The sequence below is a fragment of the Lissotriton helveticus genome, chromosome 1_2, assembly GCF_964261635.1.
Source record: "Lissotriton helveticus chromosome 1_2, aLisHel1.1, whole genome shotgun sequence".
In the NCBI taxonomy this organism is placed as follows: Eukaryota; Metazoa; Chordata; class Amphibia; order Caudata; family Salamandridae; genus Lissotriton; species Lissotriton helveticus.
In genome coordinates this window covers 297,790,573-297,816,224 of record NC_136058.1, presented here as the reverse complement: position 1 = coordinate 297,816,224, position 25,652 = coordinate 297,790,573, and the positions used below count along the sequence as shown (strand labels likewise).

Sequence of the window (25,652 nt, the reverse complement as noted above, 5' to 3'; positions counted from 1 at the left end):
CCTCTACCGGCCTGGGTCATTGTAATCTTTTCTATCCCTAGAGTATGTCAGAGCCTCTGAAGCAAACTAATGTGTGTAGGAGTCTGTGGTGACCCCCAGTGGCTATAAATGTTTTGAATAGCAGGTCCTAGCGCCATTCCTATCTGCCGCCCGCGTCTGGATTTCATGGGGTAGGTCAAGGAGTTTGGAAGGCCTAGGAGTATGTATGAAGGGAAGCGTGGCAGTTTGGTGTCTAGGTGTTGGTCAATGTCATTGAGTACCTGCACCCAATACTGTTGGATCTGGGGGCACTCCCATAAGATATGCGTCAGTGTCCCCCGCTGCCCGCAACCCCGCCATCAGCTCGTGCTTCGATTGGGCTTGACTCTGTGTAGTTTAAAAGGGGTTAGTACCAATACGTGGCTATCTTTGTGAGGGTTTCGCTAAGGGCATTACTGCTAGCTGTGCGTCTGGCCCTATAGGATAGCTCTCCCCATTATTTAGTGCTCAATTACCTCCCCAGTTCCTCCTCCCAACTAGCTTGTCGGGCGCTGTGTGTGCTTGTTACGTTTGATTAAAAAAGCATATAATTCAGTTATTAACCCTTTGTCTGAGTACGTGGCGAGGAGCCATCTTTCGTAAGGGGTGAGTCGCCGGTGTGCATTCAATTTGTTTTGAGGATGCACAATCCAGTGCTGTATTTGTAGGTCGTGGGAGTTTTTCAGACTCCTGGAGCCCATATTCCTTGCGCATTTTGGGGAAGGGGAGCACTCCCTTGGTGTCGAAAAAGCGGCCTATGGAGCGGCACACCAACTATTTCCACTCTACAAACTCCCCATCAACAGTTCCCATCGTAAAGTCCGGGTTTTTCGAAAATTGGGGTCAACAGGGACGGAAAGGTGGTCAGTTTGTGCCTCATGGAAGTCCGATCCCAGGCCAGCATGGTCACCCAAGTTATTGGCGATAGGTAGAGACACTGTCTGCCACCGCACCCTACTTCAACGCCTCAGCAACATCGGTATCCAAGAGAAGGCACTGGAGTGGATCATCTCGTTCCTCGCCGGAAGAACACAGAGAGTCCGCCTCCCCCCGTTTCGATCCGAAGCCACCGAAGTCATCTGCGGCGTACCGCAAGGATCATCACTCAGCCCCACCCTCTTCAACGTCTACATGAAACCTCTTGCAGCCATCGCATGCCAACACAGCCTCAACATCACCTCCTACGCCGACGACACCCAACTGATCCTCTCCCTCACTAGAGACCCCGCCACCGCCAGAACTAAACTACACGAAGGGATGAAAGACGTCGCAGAGTGGATGAAGAACAGTCGCCTGAAACTGAACTCAGACAAGACGGAAGTCCTTCTCCTGGGACCATCGCCCTCCGCCTGGGACGACTCCTGGTGGCCCCCCGCCCTGGGCACCACTCCCAAGCCAACAGACCATGCACGCAACCTGGGCTTCATCCTGGACTCCTCCCTCTCGATGACCAGACAAGTCAACGCCGTCTCATCATCATGCTTCAACACCCTACGCATGCTCCGCAAGATCTTCCGATGGGCTCCCGACCGAAACCAGGAAGACGGTCACCCAGGCACTCGTCACCAGCCGACTGGACTACGGAAACACCCTCTACGCCGGAACCACAGCCAAGCTACAGAAAAGACTCCAACGCATCCAGAACGCCTCCGCCCGACTCATCCTGGACATCCCCCGACGCAGCCACATCTCCGGCCACCTGAGGGACCTGCACTGGCTTCCCGTCAGCAAGAGGATCACGTTCAGGCTCCTCACCCACGCACACAAGTCTCTCCACGACCTGGGCCCCAAGTACCTCAACGACCGCCTGACCTTCTACACGCCCACCCGCCAGCTACGCTCTACAAGCCTCGCCCCCGCCGCCGTACCACGCATCCGAAGAGCCACCGCCGGAGGTAGATCCTTCTCCTACCTGGCGGCCAAGACATGGAACTCCCTCCCCATCCACCTTCGGCTGACCCAGGACCACCTCGCCTTCAGGAGACAACTCAAGACCTGGCTGTTCGAGCAATAGCAGACCCCTTCCCCCAAGCGCCTTGACACCCTTCCGGGTGAGTAGTGCGCTATACAAATGTTATGATGATTGATTCTTTGGTCTGTGCGCCTTTGTCAAGAAGGGGACCTTCCAAAGCGAGGTCCCGGCCACCGCCCTGTCCTGAAAATGCTTTTCGGCCAGAATTCCGGCGGCGGTCGTCTCCCTCCGTTATCTGCACTCTCAGGCTGGGGGCAAAATCGAGGATTTAACGCTAGGGGAAGCAGGATTTTTAAGGATGTAGAAGTGGGCTTACAGATCTACTCTAAGCCGCGGGCATGTTTGAGCCAGGCAAGCTCTGCCCCCGTGTCGCAAATCACAATGTACAACAGCGTCTCTCAGACACTGTTTGCGATTCCCAATGGGGTTGCAAATTGCATGCCTCATGAATACTAATGAGGCACTTGCTATTTGCGACCCCATTGGGAATGGCTGGTCCTCCCAGGTATGGTGGCCTGCTGGGCTCAGCAGACCTCCATGTCTGGGACTGCTTTTAAATAAAGCAGGTTTTCTTTTTAAAATGCAGGCCGTTTTCCTTAAAGGAAAACGAGATGCATTTAAAAAAAGAAAAAGGAAACGTTTTAGTTTCATTTTTTAGGGGCAGGTATAGGTCCATGGGACCACTGCCTGCCCCTAAAAAATATTTCTCCATTCCTTCAAAAAGGGGAAGGGGTCCCCTGGGGACCCCTTCTCATTTGCAAGTGCTTTACCACCCTTCTGAGAAGGCTGGTAAACTGCGACTGTTTTGCGACTGCAATTGCGGTCGCAAAGCATTCTTTCATAGGGCTCCTACAGGCTCTTAGGAAGGGACGTCCTTGGAACGCCCCTTCCGAATAACGAGTCGCTAATCCTATTTAGCAAGTCCCAAAAAAATTGCGACTCGTAAATAAGGTTAGTACATGGCCCATTTGTACTTTGCATGCACAACGGGGACACCAAAATAGGGTCGTACATCTGACCCTCAGTTCCTTGATTTTACCTGCAATAGATCCAATCTACACAGTTTAAGACAGAATTTTCTCTTCTTCTAGCATTACTTATTGTATCGCAATTATTTTATGACCTATGCCAATCTAACAGTAAAGAACAAGTTACTTACCTTCGGTAACGATATATCTGTAAGAAACAGTAGTTAGTATTAGATTCCTTACCTTAGAATATCCCCAGGCGTCAGTCTGGATCCGGAAACTTTTGCGTAGCAGCGGGTCGGTAGGCGTCGTCTGCAGGCGTCCCCTGCGGCTCCGCGTCCGTCGTTGGCGTTGTGCGCCGTGATGGCGTCGCTGGAGTATATAGACGCGCCTCCGCGCGCTGACGTCAGTTCTTTGCACACAGCTTTTCCGCGCCAGAACACGCAGAGCCATGTAAGAACCAACACTGGTGCCATGCGAAACTAGGGCCCTGAAGGGGATGACCTTAACCCTATGTATCAGTTCGCAGAACGGGGAGGATGGGTGGGGCGGTAAGGAATCTAATACTAACTACTGTTTCTTACAGATATATCGTTACCGAAGGTAAGTAACTTGTTCATCTGAAAGAAACAGGTTAGTATTAGATTCCTTACCTTAGAATAGATACCCCAGCAATACCAACCCCGGTGGTGGGTCTGCGAACCAATACAGCTTACACCAGAAAGTCCTGGAGGACAGAACGGCTAAAGAAGCCATCCCTCCGGACTTGACTGTCCAGGCAGTAGTGCCTTGCAAACGTGTGCAGCGAGGCCCACGTAGCCGCCTGACAAATGTCCTGCAAGGGGACTCCCCGGCCCAGGGCAGTAGTAGCCGGCGTGGCCCGAGTGGAATGGGCCCTCAGCCCAACAGGAGGCTCCTTCCGAGCCAAAGAGTAGCACGCTTTGATGCACAGGACGACCCACCGAGAGATGGTCCGCTTATGCACCGCCCGTCCCTTCTTCGCACCCACGTAGCCAACAAACAGTTGGTCATCCACCCGGAACTGGCGAGTGCGATCCATATAAAATGAAAGCGCACGTTTTGGGTCCAGACGATGGAGCCGCTCTTCATCCTTTGAAGGATGCGGAGGCGGGAAGAAGGAGGGTAAGGTGATGGACTGCCCGATGTGAAAAGCAGAGACTACTTTGGGCAGGAAAGAAGGTCTAGTTCTCAGAACCACCTTGTCTGGATGAATGGACATGAAAGGAGGTTTGACAGAAAGAGCCTGGAGCTCACTCACTCTCCTGGCAGAGGTGATGGCAACCAGGAAGGCCGTCTTTAAAGTCAGGAGACGGAGAGGACAGGAATGAAGTGGCTCAACGGGAGCACACATCAAGAAGGTCAGAACCAGGTTCAAGTCCCACTGAGGCATCACAAACGGAACAGGTGGATACATGTGCGTGATGCCTTTCAAGAATCTCGTTACAATAGGGGACTTGAACAAAGAAGGTTGATCAGGCAGCCTTAGAAAGGCCGAAAGGGCAGAAAGGTAGCCCTTGATAGTGCCCAGAGCAGAGCCCTGCTGGGCAAGAGAGAGAAGAAAGAGGAGAACCTCGGAGAGAGGGGCAGAAAGAGGGTCCACAGCCTTTGCTGTGCACCATGCCACAAATCTGTTCCACCGGCAGGCGTATACCGACTTTGTGGAGGGACGCCTGGCTGCCAGAATCACATCACAAACTTCAGGAGGCAAGTCAAATGGCCTCAACTGTCGCCGCTCAATCTCCACGCATGGAGGTGGAGACTGGACAGGTTCGAGTGGAGGACCGTCCCCTGCTGCTGCGACAGAAGGTCCTCCCGAAGGGGCAGGCGGATCGAGGGACCGACTGACATGCTGAGTAGCTCGGGATACCAGTACCTTCGAGCCCAGTCCGGAGCCACAAGGATAACTTGGGCCCGGTCGCGCCTGATCTTCTTCAGCACTCTGGGCAGAAGTGGTATAGGCGGAAAGGCGTACAACAGAGCGCAACTCCACGCGCGCCGAAAGGCGTCGCCGTGCGAGTGCCGTCTTGGAAACTCCAACGCGCAGAACTGATGACATTGCGCGTTCTCTTCTGTGGCGAATAGATCTAACCAAGGCTCTCCCCATTTCAGAAAGAGGCCTTGCGCCACGTCCGAGTTCAGACGCCATTCGTGATCCACCGAGCACCGACGGCTGAGTTCGTCCGCTCTGGCGTTCAGAGAACCTGCCAGGTGTTGAACCGTCAGAGTCACGCTCTGACGTTCCAGCCATTGCCAGAGACGCAGAGCCTCCTGGCAAAGGGTCCACGACCCCACTCCGCCCTGCTTGTTGCAGTACCACATGGCGGTGGTGTTGTCCGTGAACACCTGCACTACACTCCCGTTGACAAAGGGGAGGAATGCCTTCAGTGCTAGACGGATCGCCCGCAGCTCCAACAGGTTTATATGGAGCCGGGACTCCGCCGGAGACCAGATGCCTCTGATCTCCGCCTCTCCCAAGTGGCCTCCCCAGCCCTGGAGGGACGCGTCCGTCACAACCACGTGCTCCGGTTGGGGAAGGGAGAGGGATCTGCCTCTGACCCAATCGCGGTCCGTAAGCCACCACTGCAGTTGTCTCGCAGTGCCCTCCGAGATCAAGACATGGTCGGACAAGTTGCCCTGATGCTGGGCCCACTGAAACTTCAGGTCCCACTGCAGAGCCCGCATCCGCCACCGGGCGTGATGCACCAGAAGGATGCAGAAAGCCATCAGCCCCAGCAGCCGCAGCGTCAACCTGACCGAAACCCGGGATAACGGCTGAAAGATGGGAATCAAAGCCTGTATATCCCGGACTCGCCGTTCCGGAGGATAAACCCGAAACTGCGCCGAGTCGAGAACCGCTCCGATGAAAAGGAGCTTTTGAGAGGGACACAAGTGTGATTTCGGCACATTGATGGAAAACCCCAGCTCGTGCAGGAGGTCTGCCGTCATCGGAAGGTGGTGGACGACTGTCTGGGGCGAGCCCGCCTTCAACAACCAGTCGTCCAGGTAGGGGAAGACTGAAACCCCCAACCGGCGCAGATGGGCTGCGACCACCGCCATCACCTTTGTGAACACCCGTGGGGCGCTGGTAAGGCCGAATGGGAGCACGATAAACTGAAAGTGCTCGTGGCCTACCGTGAACCGCAGGTAACGCCGGTGGGCCGGCAGGACGGGGATGTGAAAATACGCATCCTGCAAGTCCAACGCTACCATCCAGTCTAGCGGGTCTAGAGCAGCCAAGACCTGAGCCAAAGTCAACATCTTGAACTTCTCCTTCCGGAGGAAGCCGTTGACGTTCCGTAGATCCAAGATAGGACGTAGGCCCCCTATGTCCTTCTTGGGTACCAGAAAGTAGTGGGAATAGCAACCACGCCCTACTTCTGGCCCAGGAACGGGCTCGACGGCCCCCTTGGCCAAGAGGGCCGTAACTTCCTCCTGCAGAAGTGTCAAGTGGTCCCCCGACACACGGTGGTTCTGCGGTGGCATGGCTGGAGGAGTGGTCTCGAAGGGGAGGGAGTAGCCCCTTCGGACGAGCTGCAGCACCCACCTGTCCGATGTGATCGCGCGCCAGCGGGAGTGGTGATGGCGAACCCTGCCACCCACTGGCGTCACATGGGCGTGAAAGCACGGACTAGGAGGATTTGAAGGCCGATGCTGCGGGGGGAGGTGTGGTCTGACCTCGCCGTTGTCCCCGACCGCCTCCACGGCGGATTCCACGGCCGCCACCGCGTTGAGAAATGTGTTGCGGCGCGTGGCTGGCAGCACGTGTGGGACCGCCCCTTCCTTGGCCACGAAAGGAGCGAAACGAACCCGTTTGCTGGCGCTGGGTCGAGAGACCCAAGGACTTGGCCGTGACCCTGGAGTCCTTGAAGCGCTCCAGCGCGTGTTCCGCTTTGTCGCCAAACTGGCGACTGCCATTGAACGGCATGTCCATCAAGGCATTCTGGACATCTGCCGAAAAGTTGGCGGACCTCAGCCAGGCGTGGCGACGAATCGCCACCGTCGTGGACATCGCTCTGCCCAGCGAGTCGGTCGTATCAAGACCACACCTGATGGAGTATTTTGCTGCGTCTCGGCCTTCAATCATAGCCTTGCCGAGCTTTGCCCGTACCTCCTGCGGGCATTCTGGCAGCAGGTCCGCAACCGTATCCCACAGAGAGTGGGAGTAGCGGCCCAAGAGGCATGCGGTGTTTCAAGACCGCAGTCCCAAACTCAGGGACGAGAAGACCTTTTTTCCATACTGGTCGTACCTCTTGGATTCCCGGTCGGGCGGGGCCGACGGGAATGCAGTTTGGGAAGTCGAGGCCTGGATCACCAGACTCTCAGGGGTGGGATGGGTGGACAGGAACTTGGGGTCATCCTTACACGGACGGTGGCGTCTGGCCACATTCCTATCAACAGGCGAACCTGAAGCGGGCCTGGACCACGTGCCCAAAAGAACGTCAGACAAGGCTTCCTTGAACGGCAGCAGTGGCTCCTGTGGGCATGACTGCGGTTTGAAGACCTCAGTGAGGATGTTAGGCCTCACGGCCGCGACGGGGAGCTCAAGGTGTAAGGCCTTGGCAGCCCTCATCAGCACCACTGAATAAGCAGCCCCCTCCTCCGAAGCCACGGTAGGAGGCGAGACAAAGCCAGGGTTAGGAGAGTCGTCCAGACCACTGGCGTCACCCAATTCACCTGTCCAGTCCACATTGTACTGACACTCGCGTGACAGAGGGTCCTCAGACCCCTCCCAACCCTCTCCGTAATCTACATATTCACCATATTCGGAATCAACAATGTAGACCGGCTCCCCGGGGTCCACAGGCCCCATCGGCGTCGGACTCGGCGTCGGGCGACGCCGGTCCGACTCCGCGTCCGGAGTCGGAGAGGGTATGGGGGCGGCGCACCGGCGCCGCGCGGGGGCGGCGTCGGGGGCAACCCCGATGGAATCGGCGCCGGAGAGGCCGGTAGACCAGCCGGCGTCGACCCTGAGGGTCCCTGCGGCGCCGGGGTCGGAGCCGTCGGCGGCGCCGGGGCCGGAGCACACGACGGCGTCGAGGCAGGAGCACCCGAACCGCTAGGGCCCCCGGACGGAAGCACAGGGCCCGAAGGCGCCGTAGGCCCCGTCGGAGGAGACAGTGCCCTCATGGCCATGAGGAACTCCTCTATCTCCCCGGGCGTCGCGCCTTGCCCAGGGACCGTAGGGTATGGAGCAGGCTGCGCCGGCGACTCACGCGGAGCCGCGGGGGTGGGGCCACCCGAACCCCCGGCCGCGTCGGGGGGAGTCGGGGGTACGATGACGACGCCCCGACTTCTTGTGTTTCCTACCTGAGGAACCAGAGGAATGGTGACGACTTCCGGAGCGCTCGTGGCGGCTCCGCGACCGCTCCCTCGACCTCCGGCCGGACCGGGACCGCTCTCGACGCGGGGCCGACACCCGCAGCTCGAGTAGCTTGCGGGACCGCTCCCGCCTAGCTTTACTCGTCAGGGCCCGGCAGTCGACACAGTCGTATACGGCGTGGTCGGGGCCCAGGCACCGGAGGCAGAGTCGGTGATGATCCGTGACCGACATCGTGCGGTCACAGTCGTCACAGTTCTTAAAACCGGGCATCCTACCGGCACCGTAGAAGAATCAAAGATTCACAGAAAAAAACTTTGGTCAAAAGACCGGAGTACTGCACTTCTCGGATCTGCGCTAACTGGCGCGGAAAAAAGAAGAACTGATGTCAGCGCGCGGAGGCGGCGTCTATATACTCCAGCGACGTCATCACGGCGCACGACGCCATCGACGGACGCGGAGCCGCAGGGGACGCCTGCAGACGACGCCTGCAGACGACGCCTACCGACGCGCAGGGGTACTGCTACGCAAAAGTTTCAGGATCCAGACTGACGCCTGGGGATATTCTAAGGTAAGGAATCTAATACTAACCTGTTTCTTTCAGATGTGGTTTATTATGCAAGGGTATGTATAGATTGTTAAATAATGATGCCTCCAATCGCCTGTCATTAATACCAATTAGTTTCACACTCATCCTCCTAAGGCTCTTTAAGCCAAGGGGACCACCACCTCCCTGGGCCTTTATTCATAAAAAGTAGGTGGGTGCATAGGGCCCTCCTTCCTGAGCTCTATGAGCTGAGGACCACCACCTCCCCGGCACTAAAGAAAGACTAATGAGGGGGGGGGGGGGAGGCCATGACACCACACTGAGCCCTGGGTACCCCCATCTCCACGGGGCTAAATAACACCCAGAAGTAAGTCCCCTACAGCGGGGTTGCTCAGACCTCGGATGCCCCACCCCCTTTCTCAATTATTATGCAAATGCACTTACTGGCGCACTACTGTTTGGGGGATGAAGTCCCCTTGGCTCTCGAGGGTCACTGGGGGGAAATAACATCTATTGTTGTCACAAGTAAGTCCCTACAGTGGGATTGCTCAGACCTCATCAGGGACCCCACCACCTTTCTCAACCACTCTGCAAACGCATATCCTGGTGCACTATCTTAGGTGCTGAAGTCTAGGAGTGAGTGCAGCAGTAAACTCCGCTCAGTCGGCTGTTGGCAGAGTTTTTGCTGAACTCTATGTTTGAAGGGGAGCGGCAAAACTTTGCAGACTCCTCCCACCTCTAATAGAGACTATCACACTCACTCACAGACCCACTCAGACACTCATGTACCCACTTACAGCCCCACTCATACTCTGTCACACCCACATACAAACCTACTCAGACTCATACCCCCACAGAGACACTCATGAACTCACTCACACACTCAGGGTCTAATTAAGATGCAGGTCAGACCGCAACTGTCCGACCGGCATCTATTGCTGCGGTCTGACCAACACATTATGATGCATGTAGTCAGAGGCAGCAGGCAGAGGGACTGAGCGACGCTTTCTCATGGAGCCCGTCGGTTGGTCGGAAACTCGCCATAATCCCTTAAGGAAGGTGTTTCCGCCATCAGGATTATGTTGTCCGTTTCCGACAGACATTCCACGTCGGCCTTTCCGACATGGAAAGGCTGTCAGAAAGAGAATTTGGGGGCCCCTGGCAGGGGTCCCTTCGTTTCGCGGCCTCGTATTTGGGCTTGGGGCGCACCTGAACATCCCTACACCATGTGGCAGGCACCGTGAGGTGCAGGGATGTTCACAAAAATCCATTACTCACTGGGAGCTTGTGCAGCGTGCGATTTTCGCCCACAGCACAAGCCTCCATAGAGAAATGGAAGCTTCCGAACGCACTATGTGCGGTTGCATCGTAATTAGGTGTTTGGAACCGCCGACTTATGGTGGGGGTGGTTTCCTCGCTGAAACGGTGTCGGTCAGAGGTAACTCCGACCAACATCTTAATGAGGGCCCCAGTGTCAAAGGTTAGTGGTTACAGTCAGGAAATACAATTTTCAAAACCTTACAAATTCACGTAATAAAAAACAAAAGGTTACAGGGACGTTATATTTTGGTTTAGATTTCACTTGCACAAAACCAGTGAAATTGAGCAGTTATAGTTACCTGAGCAAACTATAACTTACGCCCCCGCAATGCACTGCTTATGACCTCACATATTACATCACTCATGAAATGGTCAGGGAGAGAACTAAAGGTATACTGCCTCCAGAATTATGAGAAGCATTAATAATCACCTTACTAAAACCTTGTAAACCTGTCAAAATGCACCTGGAATAGGTCTCTGTCTCAGATGAGTCTGGGCATAAAAATATTGGCCAAGAAATGGCTAAATGCTATGTATGACTGTTAAAGCCTTGTAGGAACAAACAGCATTTGTATCAGGAAGATTCCCACAACATTAGACAGCAATTTGACCAAATGCACCAGACTGATCCCAACATACCTGTTGCAACAATGTTTTTAGAAGCCAAAAAAGGCATTCTGTTTGGTGGGCTAACCGTATATGTAGGCTGTACTTCAACACTTGGGGTTTCCAGAGATTCTCTGTAATGGATCAGGTTTCTGTATTTTGATCTGGACCACCGAATCAGGGTAATGGTCTAAACTTAACAGCATTCTCTATAACCACAGGCACCCGGCAGATTTGCCTACTATCGCTGTTGCTATTTGTGGTGGTGATGGAGTTCCTGGCTTGTACATTCAGGGAGCACCATGTCAACAAGAGAATAAGCTAATTTCACTTTATTCAGATTACCCGGAGAGAATGTGCCACCACTTATAAGGGAGATCTTGATGGTCGTGGGATGTCACGTTTTCAGAACAATTGGACAAATCTCCCTCACGTTGGGCACACCATGGCTCTTACCCATGGATGTAGAGCAAGAACCCAATATGATACTTGAGGATCAGGATACACAGGACCCTGAAAGTGGTCATAAAGAAAAATATGCCCTGATGCTCCTCAAGTTACAATAACAGGTAGAAAATTAGAATGAATTGCCTGTATCTATGACAGGGAGACTAGCAAACATAAAAATTATTGTTTTGCTTATGCGTCTACAGTAGTTCTTCAATACATTTTGTTTGAAAATGGCCCTCTCTGCAGGGTCCCCCCCAACACTTTGCCTTTACCCTCAACTTTTTGCTAAATTCGTTTTTGTTGGCCTTAGGACTCTGAGCACTTTACCACTGCTAACATTTCCTAAAGGGCATGCGTTCTCCCCCTAAAACATGGTAACATTGATTATACCCAATTGGCATATTTAACTTCCTTATACGTTCCTAGTAAAGTGCACTATAATGTTCCCAGGGCTTGTAAATTGAATGCTACTAGTGGGCCTGCAGCACTGATTATCACACAAACTTAAGTAACCCTCTAACTGTGTCTCTGGCATGCCACTGCAGAGCCTGTATGTGCAGTTTAACCTGCCATATCAACCTGGTAAAATAAACCTTTTGCCAGGCCCAAACCTACCCTATTTATACATATATGTAACCTCTAAGGTAGACCCTGGACAACCCAGAGGGCAGGTTGCAAAGTATTTAAAAGGCAGGATGTTTTTAGTGGGTGCTGGGCCAGGGCAACCCATGTCCAACAGCACTGCTTTAGTTCACAAGCCGGGGGACTCTGTCTGTCCTAAGAAACCACCCACTGTTAGGACCTTACAGGGGTGGCCCATATAGCCTTAGAGGTAATTAGTCCCAGGAGAAGGTCATAGACCATGCCATGACCACCCTTAGTTAGGAGATAAACTAAGATGGTGATCCCAGAGGGTGGGAGTTGTCAGTTCCACCAGTTGAAGGTGAATGGGGTCCCAGTCACTGCCCTGGCCAACCAGACCATGGCTGCAGAAAAGCTAGTTTCCCTAGAGCAGTACACTGGCCAGGTGTGCAGGTTAATTCAGGCCCATGGGCAGGACTTCTTCCATCGTATGGGCCTACTATCCCTGGAATGGGGTAGGTAGGTGAACCAGAGGAGGATAATAGTTATTTCCCAGATGCCTGCAGACTGCATTTTTGGCGAATGAGTTGCCCCCGATGTCAGGAAAACTGAGAGGGGCAGCCGTCAAGGGCACCCTGACAGTTCAGTTTTCTGGGGAGTACCACTCTCAAGCGGACGTTACGGAGGCACATATCGAGGGTCAGGGTGAGGAAAGACTCATCCCTGTCCCCTGTTCAGTTTAAGGGTACACACCCTGGGTTAACTAATTATTGTCAGGATACCACCCGTCAACTGGTGGGAGGTAGAGTTAAAGTAGAGTGCAATCCACCTGGAGCTACTGCCCTCATACTCTGAGATAGCTCAGAGGCCAGAGAAACCTCAGGTGCCAAAAGGGAACTCCTAGAGAGCCCCAAAGCTGGAAAAGAGGCCTACCCAATATCCCCGCACCTAGTAGTGGATGGCCTGAGGCTTGGCTCCTGACACTAACAACTGTCAGTAATTTTGTTGGTTACTGTCCTTATGGACAGAATTTTTCTTGGGTTGGGGACAGACATCTTATCCACAGAGTGGAATGGGCCACATAACTTTGTTGGCCAGGGTGGTTCTTTCTGCCTACTGGGACGCATCGGTCAGCAAGTTAAGCTAAGGTGCTGCACAGATGGGGTCCTCAGGTGCGGAGAATGGTTCCTCATGGATCAGTTCAGTTGTTCCAGAGAGTATAGCTAGAGGCATCCAAATGAGTTCAGAGAGGCATAGAACTGGCAAGTGCTCCTGTAGTTTCTGCCCGTTAGATCGTCCAAAGCAGGGAAGTCTATCAAGGTATTGATTAGACTCCGTGGCTTTAGGCTGAAAGGTAGGTTGTGTTGTTTTGTCTTTACCCTCCACTTTTTTGCTGAATTCGTTTTTTGTTGGCCGTAGGAATCTAAGAACTATACCACCACTATCCAGTGCTAAAGTGCATGTGCGCACTCCCTAAAGAATGGCAACATTGGTTCATACCCAATTGTCATATTTAATTGCTTATAAGTTCCTAGTGAAGAGCACTACAATGTGCACAAGGTCTGTAGATTCAATGCTACTAGTGAGCCTGCATTACTGAGTGTGACACCCACTTTAGTAGCCCTCCAACCATGTCTTAGGCCTGCCACTGCAGATCATGTGTGTGAGGTTTAAACTGCCATGTCAACTTATAAACCTTTTGCCAGGATGAGAAACTCTCAAATTCATTTTTCACTACTGCAAGGCCTATCTCTCCCATAGGATAACATTGGGGTTACATGATTACATTTTAAGTGTGAATACCAGTTATGAAGAGATGGACTTTTTGAGTTTGGTATCTCTGGAATCACAATGTTAAATCAAAACTTATGGTAAATTCGGATTTGAAATTGCATTTTTGAAAATGCCACTTTTACAAAGACCATACCACTGTAATCCTTACTCCAATAACGTAAAAACACAAAAGAAGGAGAACAAGACAGTTAAAAAAATTACCAAGAAAAATACCACACAAAAAGTAAGTCCAGCCAAAGCCACCAGCTCAGACCAAGCCATATGATGTATAAGAAAATGAGTAATAAAGTGAACAGAACCATATACCTATCTCCTTCTTCTGTGTTTTCACGTTATTGGGGTAAGGGTTACAGTGGTTTGGTCTGTATTATTTTAGTATTTCCTATTCACTTCTTCTTTGTTGTTATCCAAGTTTAATAAGTGACCATTGTTGTTGGTATCCTTTTGTTAAGTCCTTACAGCTCTGAGGACATCTAGTAAGGCTAAGCACGTGTCGGCTGTGCTGTTTGACCGGACGTGTTTTGCAAAGACATAGCATGTATTTTATTTATTTTAAAAGTTTTATATAGCGCTGGCTAGACCCAGAGGTATCAGAGTGCTTTACATGCTTATGATAGTATAAGGCAAACATGGTATAAATGGTATAAGACTGAACTGCAAGTTTAAAATCATTGGTGGGTATGAATGGTTTGATTTTCTTGAGGTGACGGAGAGTGACGAGGGCTCCTTTACCAGAGTTTTTGATGAGAACGTTAAAAGTAAGGGTGTTGTCGATAGAAATGCCAAGGGATTTGACGGAGTTGGACAGTGTGAGTGAGCAGTTGAGTGCATTAAGGTCAGAAATCCATGATTGAACGGGGAGAGGGTTCTTTTTAGGGGAGAAGAGAATGATTTCAGTTTTATTAGGGTTAAGTTTGAGATGATTTGAATGGAACCAGGTTTGGATCTTGGAAAGGGTGTTGTTCAGGTGTAAGATGTCAGCATGAGTTTAAATCTTGTAATAGATTTGGGTGTCATCGGCGTATAGGTGGGAGTTGATGCCTGCTTGTTTAAGAATGAGAGTGAGGGGTTCCATAAAGAGGTTAAAGAGGAAGGAGAGAGAATAGATCCTTGGGGACGCCAAGGGAGACGGGAGTGGGGTTAGAGAGACAATTTTGAATTTTGATTTGCTGAGTTAGGTGTTGAAGGTAAGAGATGACCCATTTGTAGGCGGTGCCATTAAGGCCGAAACAGATCCTAAGAACATTAAGTAGGGCTGAGTGGTTGACTGTATCGAATGCTGCGGAGAGATCAAGGAGGATAAGAAGGCAGGTCTCGCCATTATCAAGCGATTGATGGATGTCATCTATGGCATTGAGTATTGCTGTTTCGGTGCTGCAGCCTTTCCTGAAGCCAGATTGAAGGGGGTCGAGTAGGTTGAAGTTTTCAATGTGTTTGTCAAGTTGTAGTAGGACACATTTTTCAAGGACCTTTGGGGAGGGGGCGAGGATAGTGATAGGGCGGAGATTGTTTAGGTCAGAAATGGGCAATTTCTTCACATCTGGCTGAGGAGGCTGTCATATTAGGAGGTGCTGGGGAAGTTTGGTTTCGAATGATATTGAAGAGTTCCCTGGGTCTGTTTTTGGCACGATCAAGTTGAGTGCGGAAGAAGGATGCCTTTTCCATGAGGATGTGTTTTTTGTACGTGGATCTAGCACATCTGAGAAGTGCAAGATGGGAGGGTGAGCGATGGTGTCTCCAGGTTCTTTCCGATAGTCTGAGTGACCGTCTCTCATTATTTATCTCAGTATTAAACCAAGAGTTGGAGGGGGTGTTTCTTTGGTTTTTGAGTTTAGGCGGTGCCAGTTGGTCAAGAATACCGGTGATGGTATTATTGAAGAGTTCAGTGAGCTCATTCACATTTTGTGAGTGGGGAATGAGAAGAAGTTGAGCTTGGAGTTTAGATTGGAGAGCATCTGGGGGGATACAGTTTAGGTTTCTGGTCAATTTCTTAGGTCTGTTGACTTTAGAGGCGGGAGGCTTGCTGAGGTATCAGTGGTGAACAGTATAAGGTGATGGTCAGACCAGTCAATGGGGATGATATTGGTCACGGTGGTCAGATCTTCGTTAGACAGAATAACGTCAAGTATGGCTCCTTTAGGGTATGTTGGGGATAAGCATAGGAGTTCAGTGATCTCAAGGAGAGTAGTGATGAGGGAGATAGTGGGGTCTTTGGTATCGTTCCAATGGAGGTTAAGATCCCCAAGAAAGAGATTTTTTGAGTTGGATAATGCGGATTTCGTCAGGAGCTCAGATAAGTCCATCACATATTGTCCTATCTATGTTGATATCAAAGTGAATTGTATTTTTAAGACTGGCTAAGGGCCCGATTATTACTTTGGCGGTGCGGGAGTAGGTCGCCACTCTGCCGCCCCACTCGGCCGAAAGTCACCGCCAGCAGACCGCCAGATTAGTAGTTTTAAAAAAGCACTGCTGTGGGAATGCCAAAGCAGGTTCCTGCATGGCATGGACTTCGAAGTCCACGCCATGCAGGAACTTGGAGTACATGCAGACAGGGAGGCACACTAAGTGCCCCGTGCATGCCATGGCCGAGAGGCACATGGGGGTCATGTAGAGCCCGCTGCATTTCCTCACCGCCACAGTTTTCATGGCGGGCCCCCTGCCATTAAACCACGGCAGTGAGGAAGCTCATAATATGCTTGGCGGTACCTCAGAGCACCACCAAGCATATTGCTGTCTGTACCACGCCACTTAACCTCCATGGAAGAACAATAGTTACTTACCTGTAATCTGTGGTTCTCCAGTATTGGTGTCTTTCATAGATTCACATGCCTGAATCATTCCCCGTCGTCGGAGTGGGAGTCCCACGGTATATCAAAAGCAATAATATGCTATAACAACATTGTAAAAACCAGAAATTCCCAACCAGGAGGTAAAGTAGCCCAAGCTACAGTAGAAAAAACTTCCACACTCATGACTATCCTAGTCATTTTGTATAGTCCAAACTACAGCCAATCAGGCGACAGCACCCACCAGAATGTTCTCCCCAGAGGCTCAGGCTGTCAGATTTTCTCGCAAGGAGTGATGGTAAACCAAAGTAGCCTGAGAGCCTCTGAGGGGAGGTGGGCGGGTTGCATGTGAATCTATGAAAGACACCAATACTGGAGAACCACAGATTACAGGTAAGTAACTATTGTTCTTCTCCAGTATTAGGGGTGTCTTTCATAGATTCACATGCCTGAATCAGAGTAGATAGCAGTACATATTTGTGCTAGTCAGACGCTACAGGTAGCTTAAGCTTGTCAACATTAACAGCACATAGCAATACAATATGTAAATAAACATATCATTAAAAGCATACGCAACAGAGACATAATAAGCGTCTGACAGCAGTAATAGGAGGTGGGAAACAGAGGCACACCTTAGTTGAAAAGATTTCGTAGAACTGCTCGACCCACTGAAGCATTGGCCTCGCTGGCTGCATCCAAACAATAGTGTTTGGTGAAAGTATGGCGACTGGCCCAGGTTGCCGCTCTGCAGATGTGCTGAAGAGGGACTCCAGCGAATAAGGCCGTAGAGGAAGACACTGCCCTCGTAGAATGCGCTCTAGGAGCTGCTTGTAAAGGTCTTCCTGCTTGTGCATGGCAAAAGGCAATAGCTGCAGATATCCATCTTGCGATTGTTTGCTTGGAAACTGCCTGTACTTTACGAATTACACCATAAGTGATGAATAGTTGATCAGATCTGCGCAATGTAGATGTTCTTTGTAAATAAAACTTCAGACATCTCTTAATGTCCAGTGTATGCAATGCCCTTTCCGCAGGCGTTTGCGGGTTAGGAAAGAATGTCTTTTAGATCACGGGTTCGTTCAAATGAAAGTCCGAAGGAACCTTAGGAATGAATTTGGGATTAGTGGGGAGCACTACAGAGTCATTTGTGAATTGTAAGAAAGGATGCTGAACAGTGAACGCTTGGATATCACTGACTCTCCTAGAAGAAGTCAGGGCCAATAACAGTGAAACCTTCCATGTTAGAAATTTCAGATCAGCTCGATGGATAGGTTCGAATGGGTGGCGCATGAGTTGCACCAACACAACATTGAGATGCCACGCTGGAGGTGGACGACGTGCCGGAGGGAACATTCTAAAACGGCCTTTAAAGAATTGCTGTATGAGTCTCGTAGAATAAAGAGAATTTGTCCCATCTTGTCGGTATCTCGAAATTGCTGCTAGGAATACCTTAAGGGTTGCATGAGACAATCCTGATCTCGCTAGATGGTGGAAAAAAGGCAGGATTTCTTCTGGATTAGCTGAAAAAGGATGAATGCCAGCTGAGCGACACCAAACACAAAAGCGTTTCCATTTAAGACTGTACGTCTTTATGGTAGCAGGTGCTCTTGCCTTGGCCAGAACTTTTTTTTTTTTTTTTTTTTTCGGTGTAAGATATTTATTTGTTGTATGTAAACAATCGTTACACTGCGTCATGCCAACAACCCGGAGGTAGGCCGCGATAAGTACAAGTAACAAACAATAACAGGGCTCCAGGCTGGGAATCCCCAGCATATTCGGTGACATCGTGTCCGGCATTTCCTGTAAATATTGTAAAAGGAAATTAAACATGCAGTGCAACAGAAGCAAATCACATAATCTTACAGTTTTTTCTTTTTGTCCGTGGATGGTGCCGCAAACAGTCAAGATCAAACATGTGCCAGACAACGCCTCATCATAGTGACGAGTACGGTGGTCATAGCGTATCAAACCATCAGGTCAGCATAAGTAAAGCAGCGGCACTCATCCTCTCAACCCCTCACAACAGCGTGAGGGTAACAAAGAACTACGTGGTGCTGAGGAAAGTAGGGCCTACATATCTAATGTGGTAATCTCGGGGCCGTGCGCGCGGGGTGCAGACAGCAGGTGAATGATGTAAGCAGTTGGCAGGTTCAGTGACAGGGACAGGCCAGGTATCTCTCATGAGGTGGGGGGGGGGGACAGAACAGCTAGCGTTCCGTTCGATCAGTTAGTGGGGCGTGACGATAGGTCTGGCAGGCGCTAAGGGAAGCTCATTCAGGGGACGGGGAAGGTGTTACGCAGGTCATGGGAGCAACCCCTCTAGCAATCCTCAACCCAACGCAAATAGAGTTCATGCAGGCCAGGGACCTCAACCCATGTCATCAGAGACTCCCACGTCAGGGGAGCCCTCGGAGGTAGCAGAGCTCGCTCCCTCCCTGGCCCATTGGAGGAAAGGTTCCCAAATGTCATTGGGCCTTGTAGCAGTGGGCATCGACTCCCAGTAATGCGTAAGTTGTGTTTGACCATAAGTCACATCGTTAATCCATGCCTTGAACGCAGGTAGGGCCCTGCGGCCCCAGTTTATTGCCACCTGTCGTTTCGCATACAGGAGTAGGATCGCGTGCAATTTTCGGTCACAAGGCTCAGTGTCTCTCACATACCCCAACAGGCCCACAAGCGGGGTGGGCTCGTCCGAGCGGCGCAGCATTTGGTTAATGGCAGTGAAGATGGCCGACCAATAATCGTGTAATTTAGGGCAGGTCCACGCCACATGTAGGAATGATGCATCCGCCCCACCACATTTCCAGCAGGAAGCGTCTTCTTTGACGCCCATGCGGTGTAACAGTGTCGGGGTGCGGTAGTACCTGTGCAGGAACTTAAAGTGGACCAGCCTCAACCTATAGTTTGGTGACAGTGCCAAGAGTTGTGCGCAGCAGTAGTCCCATGTGTCGTCAGTGAGGGGGTCAGCCAGGTCGGCAGACCAAGCCTGTTTGGCCGCTGGTATAGTGATCGGGGCCTGCTCCTGCATACAGTTGTATAGTCTAGAGACCAGCTTTGCAGGGGACGGTCTCGACAGCAAATTATGGAGTGCGTCTAGGCGTGGCGGCTCCTCAGGGAATTGAGGCCACAACTTTTTACAGGACTCCCGGAGGGAGTGGTGCAGCAGTGCATCTGAGAATGAGTCAGGTGGGCCATCCTCTCGCGCTGGCACCTCAGCAAATTTCCCGTCGGGGTAGAGATCAGCAAACGTCAGTATGCGCTTCCCTCGAAGTAGAATAGTGTCACCCCTGGTGCAAAGGCACGGCAGCATCGGGTTACCACGTAATGGGATCGATGGCGCGTAGAGTAGCGGGAGTTTCGCCCGGATCCGCAGCTCTCGCCAGGACCAGCGGATCATTTCCACCGTGTCAATGTCTTTCGATGGGCGCGTTGCCCTGCCGTACAACGCCACCTGGAGAGGCGACGGGGCGACAGCGGCCAGTTCCACCGCCACGTGTGGCTGGTATGGGGTGGGGAAGACCCAGAAATGCAGGAACTGCGCCTGCGCGCACAGCGAATATAGTTTGAAATCCGGCGCTCCAAGGCCACCCTGCCCGAGTGGGAGGGTCAGCAGGGCCCAGGAAGATCGAGCCTGGCCCCCGGCCCACACCAATTTCAGAAGTAGCGACCTCACGCGTGCATGGAAATGTGCTGTCATTGGCACGGGAACATTTACAAATAAATATAGAAATTTTGGGAGGACTACCATTTTCACCAATGCTATCCGTGCAACCAGGGAGAGGGGAAGCCTGTTCCATATCTCTACTTTGCTTTCGAGCCAGTCCACCGCTCTCCCGAAATTCAGGGACCATATTTCCTGCATGTCTCGACTCACCCATATGCCCAGGTATTTCACCGCCTCGGTTTCCCACCTCAGGGGATATTCTGAGGGAGGCTGTGCAGTTGCGGCTGTTAGGGGGAATGCTACAGATTTCGACCAGTTGATCGATATGCCGGCCAGACCCTCGAATCTCACGAATTCTCGGAGCAGTGGGTTCATATTTTCAGTGGGATCTTTAATGTATAGGGTGACATCATCCGCATATAAGGAGATCAGCAGACTCCGGGAGCTGAATCCTATCCCCCTCGTCGTGTGATGTTGACGAACCCGGGCCGCAAGCGGCTCCATGGCAATAGCGAAAAGGAGAGGAGATAGGGGGCATCCCTGTCTGGTCCCTCTGGAGATGTGAAAGGGCTCGGATACCAATCCATTCACACTCACCCGCGCTCTGGGTGCATCATACAGCAGTTGTATCAGTGTGATGAAGTTTAGGCTAAACCCCATCCTCCCTAAGATTTTGAACAAGTAGGGCCATTCCAAGGAGTCAAACGCTTTGGTGGCGTCTAGGAACACCACCGCGGCCTGGGTAGATGGGTGTAGATAGTGCAAGATGGAGAAAAGTGTTCTGAGGTTATGGGAAGTCGCGCGGCCCGGGATAAACCCGGATTGGTCAGGGAGAGCTATAATGGGTAATAACGGTTGTAGCTTGTCTGCAATGACCTTAGCACAGATCTTAGAGTCTACGTTAATGAGGGAGAGGGGACGGTAAGAGTCAAGTTCCATGCTGTCTTTATCGGGTTTCAGGAGGGTAATTATTAGGGCTTCGCGCATCGAGTCAGGAAGTGCATTCAGCTCGAGGGCTTCAGCAAACATCGAGTGTAGTTTCGGGGCCAGTTCTTCCACATAAGCCTTATAGAAAGAAGTCGTAAGCCCATCCGGGCCAGGCGCCTTGTTCGACGGCATGCTTTTAATGACCTGTGCTATATCTTGTGCAGTCACGGGGAGGTCCATGTATTTCCTGTGATTGTCGTTGAACCAAACTAGGGCAATAGAATCAAGGAAGCTATCTAGGGAAGCAGGGATTTCCGTCTGCCTAGCCTTGTAGAGGGATGAGTAAAAATCAGTGAATGCCTGTAAGACTGCCTCTTGACCCACCACCAGGGTGCCCGCGCTGTCGTGAATAGTGTGTATGTGATGAGTTTGCGACCTAGGGGCGATTAACCTGGCTAGGGTTCGGCTCGGCCTGTCTCCTTCCCCGTACCTACGTGCCTCAGCTTGCTTACCCAGAAATTTTACTTCTCGCTGCGCCTCCTCATTAAATACGAGCAGTTTGGCTTTTATACTGCTGGCCAGCTCTAGAGTCGGGTCCCGGCAGAAGGCCAGGTCTAACTCTTTCAGTTCCTGTTCCAACCTAGACAGAGAACGCCGGATGTCATGTAGTACCCCTGCTTGCCTGGCTATACACTGACCTCTTATTACCGCCTTAAAGGCGTCCCATACAATGGCCTCCGTGGAGGCCGACCCCTCATTATCCTTGAAGTAGTTCACAATGTCGGTGCGTATGTCTTCAGTGAACACCGGGTCTGTGAGGGCATGCGGGGGCAAGCGCCAAGTGAACGCCCTAGTATTATTACCAGGAATACTCAGCTCCAACGCACAGGGGGCATGATCAGACAGCGACCTAGCTTGAACATCGGTACTCACCACCCACGTCATCACCTCAGGCGTCAACAACCAAAAATCCAACCTGGACCAAGCAGCATGATGGCATGTGATGCAGGTGCCCATTCTCACTCCAGGGTGCCTAACTTTCCATACATCGGACAGCAGTCCTTCCTCCATCACATCTAGTATAGCCTGTCTCGCCTTGACCTGCGTGGGTCTGGCAACACCCTGTCTGTCTAGCTCATCATTTAACACAACATTAAAATCCCCTCCGATCACAATCGAGCTACAGTTTAGCAGAGTAATTTGCGCCCAGACCTCGCGGAAAAAGTCCGGGTCATCCACATTTGGACCACATAGAGCAGCCAGGACCAGGGGCCTGCCCTGCAGTGAACCATGCAGAATGACAAAGCGGCCTTCAGTATCAAGCACACATTTATGTTCCTTCCAATCCAACCCTCTACGCATAAGGACAGCCACCCCTCTAGCATAGTTGGAATAAATGGCGGAGTACACCCGTGACCATCTAGCATGTTTCAGCCTGGGCGACGGAGTCGCATTTAGATGAGTTTCTTGCAGGAAGCACACGTCAACATTGTGCCTAGATAGTACACCATGCATCAGCTTAGCCTTTTTGTAGTCCCCAAGTCCTCTAATGTTCCAGGTCCATAGCTTAACCCCCCCCATCCCAGCAATGTTGTTGAAGTGTCTGAATGCTCCCCACCGTGAACCCCAACATCTTCCGAGTGCTCGCGCACCCCACAACTAACAGCCCCTTTCGCACCACGCCAGGAAAGTCTAAAACCATTATGCACCAGTTCAAAACAAAGAACCAAACACCCAACCCCCCTCACCTCCCCCCACCCACGCCAACCCCCCAATCAGGTTGCGTTAAAACCCTTGTCGTGCTTAAATCAGCACTCCAGTTAAGTAGAAACAAGAACAGTGGGATATACCCCATGGGGCGAGGTGCTTCCGGCATACACCCCCGAGTCCTCGGGGTGGCTGCACATCACAGGAGAGTCGCAGCTCCTTAGAGACAACCTGTCCCACGAAGGCTCTAGTAATGTACCAAAATGGGAGACAGTAGTGTCGCAGACCCAGGGCTGCACTCGGTTTCAGGTCGATCCCCGGGCATGGCAAATGGGACAGGCTGTTGGCAGTAAGCAATCCCAGTGTCCAATGTTCGCGACGAATCTAGGGCCGCCCGTCCAGGTTCCAGAGTAGGGGGCTGTCGGTCAAGCAGTACCGACGTGTTCAATCATTGTCGCTCATCCGGTCAGCGTTTTCTTCCAGTCTGGGCGATTTTCGGCGAGCACCAGGTCCGCATATGTGTCTGGAGAACTTCAGGGCGGATTTCGCGTCCGTGAAGAAGTGCGCCTCACGCTCGTGCATAACTTTCAATTTGGCCGGGTATAATAGGGAGTACGGTATTCCAGCTTGCATTAACAGTTTCTTGGCTGGCAGAAACTCCTTCCTCGCCGCCTGTACCATGGGGGTAAAGTCCGGATAAAATGAGAGCTGGTTCCCCTTGTGAGTGATCTTGCCTTTCTCCCGGGCCATCCGCAGCATGCGGTCTCGATCCTGGTAATTTAGCAATTTCGCCAAGATGGGTCTAGGAGTGGCCCCCGTCGGAGGCTTCTTGCCAAGGGTCCTGTGTGCCCTCTCCACCGTGAACACCTGGGAAAGGTCTGGGTCAAACAGTTCGTGGAGGAGATCCGTTACAAAAACCTCCATCCTCCCAGTATTATCAGTTTCCGGAATGCCTGTGATTCGAATGTTGGATCTTCGGGAACGCGCCTCCAAATCGTCCGCTTTGGCTCGCATGAAGTCCAGTTCGCGCTCAATATTCGTTATGTGTTGCTTAGTTTGTTGTTGGAACTCACAGCATTCCGTTTGTCTGTTTTCGAGTTTGTCCAGGCGCGTCTCGTGTGTGTCCACTTTAGCTTTTACCGCTTCCAACTGTGAGGCCATGGCGTCGAGCTTGGAGTCGATGCTTTTTAGGCTGGAGCGGACCTCCATAATTAAGGCGCCAAAATCAATGTCCGGTGTGGGGCTGGTGGAAGGGGGTGTCGCCGCCTCCTGATCATCCTGTGTCTGTTTGGCCTTCTGTTTTTGCTCGAAAGTGAGCTTGGGCTGCCTCGCATCTCTATTACCACCCATCCTGAATAAGGAGGTCACCACCTCTAAGGTTTCGTATGTCCACCTACACCTGTGCGTCGTCAAGTCCGCTACCAAGGATGCCGCAGCCCTAAACGAGGGCCAACGGAGCCCAAGTGGGGAGCAGTTGAGTGTCACAGCAGGCGATCCCCACTAGTTGCAGGTGTTGGAGGGGCGCAGTGTCAGCCGGTGGGCCTCTCAACAGGGAAATGGCGGGCCTTCCCCCAGCGAGCAACAGCCAAGCTCTGTGTGTTCGGTGTTCGCGCCCCCAGTCCTCCCCGCGTTTGCAGTCGGGTTTCACTCACCGGGGGCGCGGCTGCTCTTCGCGCGGTCAGCAGGCTACAGGAGCGCGGCGATCCCCACTAGTTGCAGGTGTTGGAGGGGTGCAGTGTCAGCCGGTGGGCCTCTCGACAGGGAAATGGCGGGCCTTCCCCCAGCGAGCAACAGCCAAGCTCTGTGTGTTCGGTGTTCGCGCCCCCAGTCCTCCCCGCGCTTGCAGTCGGGTTTCACTCACCGGGGGTGCGGCAGCTCTTCGCGCGGTCAGCAGGCTACAGGAGCGCGGAGGGTCGCCTATCAGGAACTGTCTCCCCTTCAAACCAGCCGAGTGATCTGGCTGCTGTGTTCCGCACCGCAACTCTGCTCCAAAATGGCGGCCGCTTCGCCTGGTCAGCGCCCGTTCTAGTAATGGGGGCAGGGTGGTCGGCAAATATCTCCGCTTGGTCCAGATACCGCAACCGCAGCCCTACGATCCACAGCAGCCGACACCGAGCGCCGCTGGGGCCCCGACAGCTCTGCACCAGCCCTAGGCAGACAGGCCCGGCATCCCCGGGGTCCGGTGGGCAGTAGTCTCCGCCCTGGGTTCCACAGCAGCCGGCAGGCAGAGCCGGTCAGGTCGGCAGCGCCAGAACTCGTGCGCCCGGCGTCCGTGTGTCCTAGGATTATAACCGAGTGCTCCCCAGGTCATTCAATGTTCAGCCATCTGCGAGTCAGGGTCTCCCCACAGCGTAGGAAGGATCAATGCAGGATTTTCAGTGTGCAGCCGGCGGAGCTCGCTCACAGAGCGGCCATTTCGCTGCTCGGTTAGCCACGCCCCCCGCCTTGGCCAGAACTTCCTTGCAGTCCGCAGGTATGTTCAGATGGGCGAACTCACGGTACTCAGGCGCCAGGCCGCTAATCTCAGTGACGTTGGATCTGGATGGTAAATCCGGCCATCTTGAATGGAGAGTAAGTCCGGAATAGGGGTCAACTGAATCGGTTTGCACTCTGACAGGAGAAGGAGCTCGGTGAACCAGTACTGGCGAGGCCACCTGGGAGCAATGAGAATCAAACGACATGGTTCCTTCTTCATCTTCCGCAGGACTCTGGGAACTAGCGGTATTGGTGGAAAAGCATACGCATATATCAGAGACCAGTTGATCGAAAATGTATTCCCCTGAGAGTCCTTGTGGGGATGCCAACTTGCAAAGAATCGGCATTTGCTGTTGGTCTTGGTTGCAAAGAGGTCTAGGTCTGGATGACCCCATAGATGGAAGATCCGATCCACAGTCTGCTGATGAAGTTCCCACTCGTGAGTGGACACTGTTGAGCTGCTGAGCGTGTCTGCCAGTACATTCTCCGTTCCAG

General features: G+C 52.3%; 1 protein-coding gene across 2 annotated transcripts in view; it reads right to left on the bottom strand.

The window, feature by feature from the left end:
• LOC144801703 (E3 ubiquitin-protein ligase HECTD3-like) overlaps window positions 1-25,652 on the bottom strand; it is a 507,926-nt gene that overhangs the window by 195,097 nt on the left and 287,177 nt on the right. The gene's annotated exons all lie outside the window — the stretch shown is intronic.